We start from the raw sequence: 10,874 nt of genomic DNA on the forward strand, positions 1-10,874 counted from the left end.
CAAACACATCTTTGGGGACAACTGGGAATTAGTAAGCAAGCACTATTTCGCAATAGAGTTAGCTACATCAATCCATACTGTGAATTAACCCCCTCCACCACATGTGATAAGCAGTCAAGTCATTCCTAAGTACAGTGCATATCAATCAACCCTCCCTTCACCTGAGGAGGTGAAGCACTGAAACCCGCACAATCAATCAGCCCCTTCCCCCACCCCCTACAAGTCCATTCATAAATATACTATTCTCCTTCTTCCATTGGGCCATGCAAATCCATAAGGTGGGGGCACAAAGCATCCCTGATGCCCATTGCCCAGGTCGAGCCAGCTCCAGCTGTGGTAGGTGCACTTTCTTGCTGAGGGTGCAGATTCAGCAGCCCCTCACTGTCATATGTCAATTATGGGGGTGGGGGTAGGGAGGGAGAATGGATCACCTCTGGCTTTACAAAGATTGTGAAGAACACAGCATGCCACAGTAATGCACACAGCATTGATGATACTGGAATCCAAATGGGTCTGTAGGCATCTCCAGTGGGATCTCAATCTGCCAAGAGCACATTTAACAACCATTCTGCACCTGCTAAGAGCATAATTGAACCGGCTTTGCCAGGGCCTCTGATATCAGGGTATGGTTTCATAAGCTAAGACAAAAGGGGTTTGCAGGGTCCCCCAGAATAACCATGGGGACAGTAACACTGTTTATGACACTGTCATTGGGTGGGAATAGAGTCCCAGCCTGTCCATGAATGTAGACCCCCCAAGCAGCATCATGAACTTTTCCAGTGCAACCCACATCGAGTCATAAATCAACCTCTGTGGTCCACAAGGGCCTGCATAACAATGAAATAGTGCCCCTTGCAGTTTAGGAACTCATGCGCCTTGAGGAAGGCAAACATGGGCATGAGTCCCATCAGTCGCCCCAGCACAATTTGGTAACCCCATTCTCTGAAAGCCAGCAATTACCTCAGGAATATCTTTTATGCCCGCCACTTTTAGGGTAAACCACATGCCTGACTGCCTCAGAAACCTCCGCCACCACTTTACGCAATGTGACTTCCCACCACCAAACTGGCTGGCAATGGTCCTCTGGCAGTCTGGGGTAGCCAGCCTACAGATGTTTATAGCAACCTGCTTCTGGACTAGCGTGGCAGCCCTCATGATTGTGTCTTTACACTGAAGTGTCAGGGCAAGCTGTTCACAAAGCTCCAGAAATGTAGCTTTCTTCATATGAAAGTTCTGGACTCACTGCTGGTCTTCCTACATCTGCAACACCATGTGGGCCCACCAGTCTGTGCTTGTAGCACTGCTCCAGAAGCGCCGGAAAATATAGAGGGCATCAGTGGCTATACCAAATGTCATAAGCAGCATCAGCCAGTGCGAGTCTGCCATGCCTGGGTACTTCTCCTCCTTCTGCTCCAGCATAGGCTCTGTCAGATGCCTTCGGTGGGTCAGCAAATGCCACTGAGATCTTCACCAGTGTCTCACACAGGAGTGAAAACACAAGTGAGAGCAGTTCTTCAAATGGTACCTCTGTCACGTTGCTAGCTGCAGTAGCGGAGAGCACACAGAGCAAAATGACAGCTCCTCAGGCTGTGTTGGTGGGCTGTTCAAACTTCCTGTAACATGTAGGGCAGACAGTCAAGTTTTTTCACACTGTGCCATGGTCAAAGGACTACAGCAGCCACATGTTGGGAAGGGGCTAGGGAGTCTGTGATATGGTCGGTTTGACTCGGGTCTGTGTGCTGCAGAATGGACACCAAAGCCCCAGGTTTGAGGTCAGGTTAGAAAATGCTTAACTTTAGGATTGACAATCAGTGTAAATCAGGGGTCTCAAACACGCGGCCCGCGGGGCTATTTCCTGCAGCCCACCAAGCAGCCCATGTGCCCCCCGGCCTACCTCCAGGCCAGGGGTGGGCAAACTACACCCGTGGAATTGCCCCCTTTCAACCCCATGCCATTCCCTGAAGCAGCTGGCATCACGTCTCTGCGGCCAGGGGGAGAGCACAGGGTTCCGTGTGTTGCCCTGGTTTCCAGGCACCGCGCCTCCCCCCCGGCAGCTCCCATTGCCCAGGAACGGGGAACCACAGCCAATGGGAGCTTCGGGGGAGGTACCTGGAGGCGCGGCAAGCAGCATGCAGAGCCCTGCATCCCCCCTCCCCCAGGGGGCGCAGGGACATAGTTCCAGCTACTTCCTGGAGTGGAGCCGGGGCCGGCAGCCTGCCCTGGCCCCAGTGTGCACTGCTGCCACCCCGGAGCCCAAAGCCCTCCTGCACCCTGCCCCCAACTCCCTGCTCTGAGCAGCAGCGGCTCCAGGCACCAGCGCTCCAAGCGCGTGTCTGGGGCGGCAAGCCGCGGGGGGCACCCTGCCAGTCCCTGTGAGGGCGGCAGTCAGGCAGCCTTCGGCGGCATGCCTGCAGGAGGTCCGACAGTCCCTCGGATTTGGCGGCAATTCGGCGGTGGGTACGCCGAATCCACGGGATCGGGGACCTCCCACAAGCATGCCGCCAAAGGCAGCCTGCCTGCCGTGCTTGGGGCAGCAAAAAAGCTAGAGCCGCCCCTGGCCCTGAGCCCCCTGCCTGCACCTCAACCCCTGCCCTGAGCTCCCTGCTGCATCCCACACCCCTTCTGCACCCCAACCCCCTGCCCTGAGCCCCCTGCTGCATCCCACACCCCTTCTGCACCCTGAGCCCCCTGCCTGCACCCCAACCCCCTGCTGCACCTCCACTCCCTGCCCTGAGCCCCCGCCACATCCCTCATGCACCCTCTGGGGGCAGGGAGGGGGCGGAGTTGGGGTGGGGACTTCAGGGAAGGGGTTGGAATGGGGGCAGGGAAGGGGTTGGAAGAGGCGGGGCCTCATGGAAGTGGTGAAGTGGGGGCAGGGCCGGGGGCAGCAAGGGAGGGGGGTGTCAGTGGTGCTGCCCTCAGGCCAACAAACTAGCCCTCATGTGGCCCTCGTGGTCATTTGAGTTTGAGACCCCTGGTGTAGATTCTCAAGCATTGGCTCCTCTAACCCAGGGTCTGCTGAATTGAGTCCTACTAACCCTAGTCTTTACAGTGCTGTGTAGACATACCCCATACAGAGAGACAGCCACATTCACTTTCCTGGTGTATACATCAGTTTTCTTTGGGAAAATACCATGGTGCTTTGCTGTTTCAGTATAAAGAACATCTAGAGTTTGTGTTATGCTTCCCATAGTAGAAGGAAAGGTGGCAGCAATTTTTCCTAGTGGATGTGTTTGCCAATCCTAAAATGTTTGTGCTTTATTTTGCAAAAGTGTATCTATAACCATTTTCCCTTCACGAAACTGCTACAGTGCCACAATTCTGTCACACTAATTCAGTACCATATTTGTAACAATCTATGCAGCCCCGTGTGATAATTTTCGATGCATATGATTTCAATCCCCATTATAGAATGATTATGTAAGCACTCCAGCCACATCTTCTGGTAGGGAGGAAAGCTATTGTCAACATTTAGAGATGTGGGCTGCGTTGCTGTGGCAACAGCAGCTGAGCCAGCACTCTGGTCACTGCAACTCTAATTAATTACTCTAGAGTAGACCTCATGAAGAAGAGCTGTGCCTAATCCATAGATGGGGATGAGCGTAGGTGAACGAAGAGGCTAATTAGACCCATAGGCAGATGATACAAAAGGCACAGGAAGGCAGTGAGAAGGAGAAAATAGGAGAGGGAATATGAATGAATGAGACTCTCAGGAGCTGAGAGCTCATAGGCATAAGGCTATATAGTGTGTAAGGTTGGTAGAAACGAATATTGTAAACAAACTTCATGGAGTGTCTTACCAGCAGAAGGTCTCTGAGCTGTTTGTGGCTTGAAGAGAGGCAGGAGCAAGTCCACCCTGCCACATGACCCGTGGCATATGTACCTAGATAACATATTTTAATGTCTATGCAAGTTATCACTACACTCATTGGGGCCTGATTCTTCATTGGCTTACAACCTATGCAGTGTTTTACACATGTGCAAAGTGGGTGTCAAGCAGTACCAAGTCAGAATTTTCCACTCACATAAACTGATGTCAGCATTTTAACCCATTTTCCAAAGGTATAAAAAGGTACACAATGTGCTAAGCAGTGGAGAATCAACCCCTTTACAGCAAATGTGTACTATTACCTAGCTATAGAACAGATTATTATTCAAAACCCAATATGTACAATATAGGTATGACAGCATCCTGCTGTGACAAGCATCATGATACTTTTTATCTTTAAAAAGATCCTGTTTTACATTCCAGAATTCTAAACATGTGTTATTTTTTTCCTTGTCAGGCGTGCAATCAAAACACCACTTTTAATACTCTACCTCTATTGTCCCTTTAATCCATGGTTATGTGTGTGAGGTAGACTCATAGTCTCTCTCCTTGGGAGTGCACATTGAAGCATTGTGATGTACAGGGGTAAGTGTGCATCCGTGCTGGGTAAGTGACACATGCAATCATTATGGGACACAAATTACTTAGAGAACACGTTTGCTAGAAAAGCTTTGACATTCCTCATATTGAACATAAACATGTAAGCCCATCTCATTCTATTGATTATTTTAATCCACATGAGCACCTACCAGTATAAATAAGTAACAAGTCCATTTATTCATGTATGAACACTTGTGACATTATACCAGAATTTTTGGAAGTCTTCTTGAACCATTGCTGTCTTCGCACATTCAGCAGCTGAGCTCCCAGGGATCCACAGCGCCCCTTCTATCCATCTCCTCCCTGGTCATCCTCTGCTACAATGACCCAGTCCCATTCCTTCCATGATAACTTTCCATCTCTGCACCTGAGGTAACCAAAGTACTAAGTTCATGCCTGTTGATTTCTGAGAGCACAGTTTGCTTCTCTCCAGCAATATAGCTAACATAAGCGTTCATCTTCTTTTCCATCCAGAAGATAAGCAAGAGTCTTCGCCAACACCACATCTCAAAGGCTTCAGTTTTCGTTTTGTCAGCCACATTAGTTTACCAGTATTCACCTCCATAAGTTGCAATGGGAAAATTAAGCTTTTCACCAGTCAAACCTTCATACATTTCAAGCTGCCATGGCTTCTCAACAATTTCATAAGGGAGTCTATGGCTGAGCGAACCATCCCTAGTCACCTTCTTATTTCTTTGGCACAGACTTCTTGGTTGCATATGTATGGTACCAGATAATGACTTTAGTTTAATGTACTCTACAAGTTGACTGTTAATTATGATGTCTGCTTGCATCCCGTTTTTCAGTGATTGTTTCAATGTACATGCATTTCATTTTTGCCACATTCTTTATTCCATGCTAACTGTTTTTAGAAACTCTAATGTTCATTGCATTGCATCGATGGCTGTGGCAAAGAGCATCGTATGATCAGCATGTCTGAGGTCAGTTAAGAGGTATCCACAAATGGAAATCCCAGTTTCTTCTACTTTATCAAAACTTTCCAGGGCTTGTCTCATTTAGTGTGTATGTTGAAAAGATCTGGGGACAGAATGCACCCTTGTCTCATGCCCTATCACTCTCTGCTGTTTGTACCATGGTCATAAATAGTATGCACTAATTACCATTACTCTCACAGATCTTGGGAGACAGACCTGTCCTCGCTTACAAACAACCCCCCAAACTAAAGCAAATACTCACCAGCAACCACACATCACTGAACAAAACCACTGACCCAGGAACCTATCCTTGTAACAAAGCCCGATGCCAACTCTGTCCACATATCTATTCAAGTGACATCATCATAGGACCTAATCACATCAGCCATACCATCAGGGGCTCATTCACCTGCACATCTACCAATGTGATATATGCCATCATGTGCCAGCAATGCCCCTCTGCCATGTACATTGGCCAAACCGGACAGTCTCTATGCAAAAGAATTAATGGACACAAATCTCACATCAGGAATTATAATACTCAAAAACCAGTGGGAGAACACTTTAACCTGTCTGGCCATTCAATGTCAGACCTGCGGGTGGCTATCTTACAACAGAAAAACTTCAAAAACAGACTCCAACGAGAGACTGCTGAGCTGGAATTGATATGCAAACTAGACACAATCAACTCAGGATTGAATGAGTGGGAATGGCTGAGCCATTACAAACATTGAATCTATCTTCCCTTGTAAGTATTCTCACACTTCTTATCATACTGTCTGTACTGTCTGTACTGGGCTATCTCGATTATCACTTCAAAAGTTTTTTTTCTCTTACTTAATTGGCCTCTCAGAGTTGGTAAGACAACTCCCACCTGTTTATGCTCTCTGTATGTGTGTATATATATCTCCTCAATATTTATTCCGCTCTATATGCATCCGAAGAAGTGGGTTGTAGTCCACGAAAGCTTATGCTCTAATAAATTTGTTAGTCTCTAAGATGCCACAAGTACTCCTGTTCTTTTTACCATAGAGTTGAATCTTTGGTAAACTTATTAGTCAACTGCTGCCAACTGTGCACAATTAGCAACTCATATCAGATAATGCAAAACATGCTAATATCTTTAGCAGTGAGGGAAGGCTTTTATATATGCTAAGCAGGCAATGGTTTTGATTTCAGCGCTTTTCATTTTGCATCTGACTAAGTAAAGGATAACATTTTCAAAAGCACCTAAGTCCCAATTTCAAAAGGGTGTTAGGCACTTAGGAACCTAAATCTCAGACACTTTTGAGAATGGGACTTCAAAAAGTGCTTAAAGTGACTTGGGTTCTTTTGAATATTTTACATAGAGTAGATATTTGGAAAACAGTTTTTACAAATGAGAATTGGACAAAAAAACCTTTAATTTTAGTACATTAATGTTTTCAGGAACTCAGTTGCGAGACATAAAGTTTCATCATAACAGCAAACAATGCAATCATGAGGTGGCATAAACAAGAAAGTTTTATGCAGCAAAACAAACTTCCAAACCTGCTACTGTCAAGGTGTATGTTACCTTAGAGACTTACATCTGCACTCAATACACCTGTAATCTGAAAATTAGTCAGTGTTTATCTAAACAGCCCCTCAGAATCTAGCAAAAGATGACATGAATACATCTATTCTGTGGTCTGCCGCACTTCATTTCTTGCACAGATATGTGCTAAACAGAACTATTTACTTCTAAGTGTACATGCATGAGAAGAAACCTGTAAGGCAGGGATTGGCAACCTTTGGCACGCGGCTCGCCAGGGTAAGCACCCTGGCGGGCCAGGCCAGTTTGTTTACCTGCCATGTCTGCAGGTTTGGCCAATCGCAGCTCTCACTGGCTGTGGTTCACCATACCAGGCCAAAGGGGGTGGCGGGAAGCGGCGGCCAGCACATCCCTCGCCCCGTGCGGCTTCCCACCACCCCCATTGGCCTGGAGCGGCAAACCACGGCCAGTGGGAGCCGCGATCGGCCAAACCTGTGGACGCGGCAGATAAACAAACCGGCCCGGCCTGCCAGGGTGCTTACCCTGGCAAGCCGCATGCCAAAGGTTGCTGATCCCTGCTGTAAGGATTCATTCATGGGAGTGGGAGGGCAAATAAGTTAGGCAATGGCATATAGCCTAAATTTTGCATTGTGTCTGATGAAACCAGAGTATGTTTTGTGGCTCTAGATCCATTCATTCTAAAACAAACTGATTTTACAGTGCTGATGGCCTGCTACACACTAAGCTGTCCGTCTTAATTTTCTGTGCCTCTGATGCCCTCCTGATGGGTGGATATCAATTTAGTTTTAGCAACTGATTATATAAGGTAGTTAGCCTACCCACTGGCCATATTTTGTACATTTTTGTGCTTTTCTTTTTGGGTTCCATAAAACCACTGCAATCTGTTGGCCTTCACCTCCACCCTCCCATCAGGCAATTACTGAATATACACACATTCAGCTCACCTAAAATTATTTGCGCTATCCAAGTAAGTATAACACATCTAGGTTCATTTTTTCTGCTCCGTATATTTGCAGCCATTATCACATTAGTGATTACAGACAGAGACATCTTCACTAGAAACTGTGATGTAGTTATCACTTTCATAAAACAAAGGAAGCAAGATGACATCCTACATTCTTTTCTTTCATTGATTTTACTGGTACAGTCACAACCTGTGAACTGCTGAAGCAACAAGTAGCAGCAACATCATTGTTGAAACACCATAAATCTTACATTCGTGAACATAATCTAAAAGTCAATCTTTGATAGTAAGAATTTAGTTTTTCCCCACTTTTTTATTATTAGGATAGTGCCAATATGTCCTATGGATTGTACAAACAGACAAACACACAGCCACTGTGCCAAACTATTTTTTTCGAGTTTATACATTCCACTTAGCATGATCAACAGGGATCCTAGCTTTCCGTGATAGAAAAAAATTCCCTGATAAACAAACATAAAAATCTGCATTTTTCTGTGATTTAAAATGAAACACTGAATGTTAGTTTCCCAGGCCACAATATATATATATATATATATATATATATATATATATATATATATATATATATATATATATATATCAGTTGAATGCAATGTTTTATTGGTATTTTTACCATTTTTAAGATGACAGCCCGAGACCAGCCATGCGGGGTTGACAGCCCACGCCCTGCCCATTCTCCTGGTTATCTGAATTTTTGATTATCTGATCTGGTCCCAATTAGATCAGATAAACAGGGTTCTATTGTATATATTTTTATTTTTTCACAAAATGTAAATACTAAAGAGTCTCTGTAAAAACGCAAATTCCACATTTTTCCATGGCAAATGGATTTCTAGCATCCCTGATGATCAATAAGGCTGAATATTATTCATGATTGTTAAGACAGTAAATAGTATCAGAAAGATTCTCATTTTGCAAGGGAAGATGAAACAGAATTTGCTATTACCACTCATATTAATTTTGTTAGCTTGTTTATATTGTTCCTTCCTGTACCACACTCTGCCAGATAAACTTGCTGTGCATTTACTTTTGCAGATACAAGAGCGAAAGAGAGAGAGAGAGAGAGACCCAGCACACTGTGGTTAGGGTGAATGCCTGATTGTCTTTATTTCCTGTTTACACAGACTCTTCGCTGCTTGCTATATGGACCCTAGTGGCCTCCATGAATAGAGGCTGTAAATATTCACAACTAAAACCACTTCTCCCTTTGTGAAGACGGGTGATAAAATTTTTATCCAACTCTTTATTAAAGAACAACATATAACAGGAAAGAAATATGAATACAGAACAAGAATAAACAGTCCTATGAAGGAGGGAATAGGCTGCCTGAACCTTCAGCTTTATTAAGGGATTTGTTTTGCCCTTTTAAGATATTTGACTACTACTCTTCTGACAGTCTTGAATTCTCAGGATATTATGTAATCCTTCAGGAATGCAGGAGACTGTCTTTCACTAACTGGCTATCTCCTCACAAGGAGAGGATACAGAGGACATACTGGCAGTTCTATTAGGTTCAGTCTTGCACCACAATTGTCAGTATTATATTAACATCAGACTTGGAAGCAGGAAATACAATAGTTTTTCCAGGCCTTGCGTATTTTTAAAAAGACACAGTATTCCTACAGCAATTAACTTCTTGGGGGGGAAAACAGTCAGCCTGCTTGCATTACACATGCTATCTAGCCAAAATGACTTGCTATCTGTGTTTTTTAAATCTAGACCACAGAGTCCCTTTCTATCCCAGAGTCACATATTATAGATTAATCAGAAAACCCCCTGTAAGGCACAGGAACGTCGTAAACACAATGCACTTGATTCTGATCTCTGTCATCAGTTTTTACACTGAGCTAACACGTGTGACCTATGTGGAGCTACTCATGAATTACATTGGTGTATGTAAGATCAGAATCAGAACCACTGACAAACAGTTGGACTGAGTCACTATCACTAAGGGCATGTCTACATTTGAAACTGTACATTGACCTGTGTTAGATTGACTTACAGCCACTGCACTACGGTGGTTCATATCCACACTACTCTCCTTCTGACAGAGGTGCACATCCTCACCAGGAACGCTTCCACCAACTTAAGAGAGGAAGTGTGGGGGGCTGAGACAGGGCCGGATTAACTTTTTGTGGGCCTGGCGCCAAACATATTTGTGGGGCCCCCGGTGAATGATTGTAAAAGACAGGAGAATGACACAGAAATTGTCTTTGACACAGTACATAGCTGCACAGGTTTTATTAACAATAGCTATATGAAGTGGTTTGGTTGAGCAAGTTACTCACATTAATACTTGCTATGTAATATACAAATTACTTATCTGAAGCAAGACTAGTATGAAGAATGATGCTGTAAATAAAATGCATGAAAGTTTTCTTCAGATTTTTCGAAGTGCCTTTGCTGCAGCAAACGTTTCAATTAAACTAGAGAAGTCTATAGAGTTTACCATCTCCAATTCAATGGATAACAGAGTAAGACTGTTAAGTCTTTCTTGAACCATTGTAGCACGTAAAGCACTTTTTATCCTTTTTAAGTGTGAAAAAGATCTTTCACCACTGCAGTTTGAGACTGGTAGTGTCAGGTAAATGCATAGTGCAACAAAGACATTTGGAAAGGCTGTTTGCAAATTATGCATGTTCATTATGGTCAGCATTTGCAGTGGTGTAGGCAGAGCTTGTGATAGTGGCTTGGAGGCAAGCTGCTTTACAAGTGAGCACCACTGTACGCATTCTTCAAAGAGCTCTTCATTAAGGTCACCTGAATAAAATTCAATTAATCTTCTGAGAGACTCTTTAACAGCAGTACTGTCGAGGTCACCTGTTAAAAAACAGAAACGGTTGTTTATTTCTGAATATGCATGAATTTTTCTGTTGAGATGGCTGACAAGTAAATCAATTATGGTGTAGGATGATTCTCTTCCCCTGTCAGCACACCAACAGGTTTTTCACTAGCATCAGCCATATGCTTTGGATGACGTTGCTGCTTTAC

This window comes from Chrysemys picta, chromosome 2, assembly GCF_011386835.1.
Source record: "Chrysemys picta bellii isolate R12L10 chromosome 2, ASM1138683v2, whole genome shotgun sequence".
NCBI lineage: Eukaryota > Metazoa > Chordata > Testudines > Emydidae > Chrysemys > Chrysemys picta.